General features: G+C 37.5%; 1 pseudogene; it reads right to left on the bottom strand.

Annotated features, from left to right (window-relative positions):
* Positions 1-484: 484 nt before the first annotated feature.
* LOC110286355 overlaps positions 485-2755 on the bottom strand; it is a 4725-nt pseudogene continuing 2454 nt past the window's right edge.

The raw sequence follows: 2755 nt of genomic DNA, 5'->3' as shown, positions 1-2755 counted from the left end.
TATATATATATATATATATATATATATATATATATATATATATATATATATATATATATATATAATGTCTATTTTTACATGTATATATAGTTCATATAACTATAATGGAGGAAATAAACTTATCTTGAGAGTTGTGTAAAAAAGATATTTTATCGGAATACATGTTATAAGAAAGTAAGAAACTACAAAGTCTGGTGGTGTCTGGATGGAGTAAGGGGACTTACCAGAAGTAAAATGGTGCCAATGGTGGGGGCAATTAAGGAGAGGATATAATAGAGTGAAAGTGCAGGTATATATGTATATGAATTTGCCATAATGAGTCCATTATTGACTTCATCTGCTAATTCCAAAGCATCAAAGACAGAAGGGGGAAAATACCTGTGAGAGAAAGGGAGCCAAAGAAAAGCATTTGGATTTTGTTTTCATGAATGAAACTGATGTCCTTACAAAACTGGTTTGTGCTGCTCACGGTGCTGCACATCTTTCACTTCAGCCCTTGAAACACAAAGGTGAATTTAAAACTTATAAGGGTTACATAGACTGTTCCAAATAATTTGTAGCAACAGTGTAAGAGTCTTTTCTCTAAAAACTGAACTCATGACAACACACACACACACACATACACACAAACAGACATACAAAGCAACAAAACATAAATTTAAAAGTGGTTTGATACGACTCTTTAGTTTATATAATTTATATGTATTAGAATAGCTCAGGGTAGAATGACACAAACAATGAAGCATGAAATCATTATCTATGAAGCTCAGAGAGACCTCATTAAACAAAAACCTTTCTTAAATATTGTTCTTTTATTTAAAAAATCTAATGAAACCATTAGTAATTGTTATCCCTCATTCATAAATATTCAGCCTAAGGTATTTTGTTACAACCGAATAAGAAAGTAAGTAAAATATTCTTAATTTGAGTATGTTATACTTTGTAAAATAGAATTTTTAAAAAGTTATATGCACAGTACTGTGATTATTATCCCCCCCTATATTTTATCCCTGATATTCTATTATACCATGTAAATTTCTGAAACTATGGCTATACCAGCATGTTTTTGTTTTTGTTTTTGTTTCTCAAGACAGGGTTTCTGTGTGTAGCCCTGGTTGTCCTAGAACTCACTTTGTAGGCCAGGCTGGCCTCAAACTCAGAAATTTGCCTGCCTCTGCCTCCCTAGTGCTGGGATTAAAGGTGTAAGCCACCACCCCCGGCTATACCAGCATTATAATTATATATATATAGCAAGGAAATAAAATTAACTGATGTAAGATATTTTGAGATTACTCATAATGACACACCATTTATTTATTTATTTATTTAATTTTAGTTTTATGAGACAGGGTTTCTCTGTGTAGGCCTGGCTATCTTGGAACTCACTCTGTAGACAAGGCTGTCCTCAAACTCAGAAATCTGTCTTCCTCTTACTCCCAAGTCCTGGGATTAAAGACATGTACCACCACTGATCGGCTGACACACAAAATAAAATCTATGATATCTTCTTTCAGCTGTGAACATTTTTTTGTGTCTGGTCCACTATGTTTAGAGATTCTTTCCCAAGCACAGGAAGAAGTTTATTTTTAGGACAAGTTTTGCTACCCCACTGAAGAAAATGGTACCCTTTTCTATAACTACCATTAACTACCAATAGTCCTTTCCTTTAAAAAAAAATAATCTTTTTTGTTACACCCCAGATTTTATCCTCCTCTCTCTCAACCCTCAGACTGTTCTGTATCCCATACCTCCTCCCCCTACCCTGTCTTCATGAGGATGTTCCCAACCCCCTGCCTCTCACCCCACCAGACCTCTCCACTTCCTGGGGCCTCCAGACTCTTGAGATTTAGGTGCATCATCTGTGAATGAACACAGACCTGGTAGTCCTCTGCTCTATATGAGTTGGGTGTCTCATATCAGCTGGTGCATGCTGTCTGTTTGATGGTCCAGTGTTTGAGAGATCTTGGGGGTCCAGATAAATTGAGTCTGCTGGTATTATAGGATGGGCCTAATCCTTAGCTTCTTTTAGCCTTCCCTAATTAAACAACAGGGTTCAGCTGCTTCTGTCCATTAATTGGGTGCAAATATCTGCATCTGACTCTTTCAGCTGCTTGTTGGGTCTTTTGGGGAGCAGTCATAGTATGTTCCTTTTTGGGGATACTTCATAGCCTCAGTAACAGTGTCAGGTTTTGGGAACTCCCCTTGAGATGGATCCTAATTTGGGCATGTCATTGGACCTCCTTTTGACTCAGGCTCTTCTCCATTTTTGTTCCTGCAGTTCTTTCAGACAGAAACAATTATGAGTCAGAGTTTTGACTCTGGGATGGCAACCCCTTCCCTCATTTGATGCCCTGTCTTCTTCATGGAGGTGGGCTCTATAAGTTCCATTCAAGAGAGAGAGAGGTCTAATGGTCCTCATCCATGATGAAATATTAACACCAATCTTGTGCAGGTCAATAACTAAAATTTTATTGGCTCATGAATACAATTACATGTTCAGAAGATATAAGCTTGGGATTTTCTTCGAAGTCCTAATCTTTTGCAATATCTCACTCCTAATTTTCGTCCACAAAAGCGTTCATGACATTATATATTTTATAATGTATATTTTTAAATAAAATTACATGATTAAGCCGGGCGTGGTGGCGCACGCCTTTAGTCCCAGCACTCGGGAGGCAGAGGCAGGCAGATTTCTGAGTTCGAGGCCAGCCTGGTCTACAAAGTGAGTGCCAGGACAGCCAGGGCTACACAGAGA

This window comes from Mus caroli, chromosome X (genome assembly GCF_900094665.2).
Source record: "Mus caroli chromosome X, CAROLI_EIJ_v1.1, whole genome shotgun sequence".
Classification (NCBI taxonomy): Eukaryota; Metazoa; Chordata; class Mammalia; order Rodentia; family Muridae; genus Mus; species Mus caroli.
The sequence above is the reverse complement of the archived record's forward strand: the minus strand, read 5'-3'. Positions and strand labels throughout refer to the sequence as shown.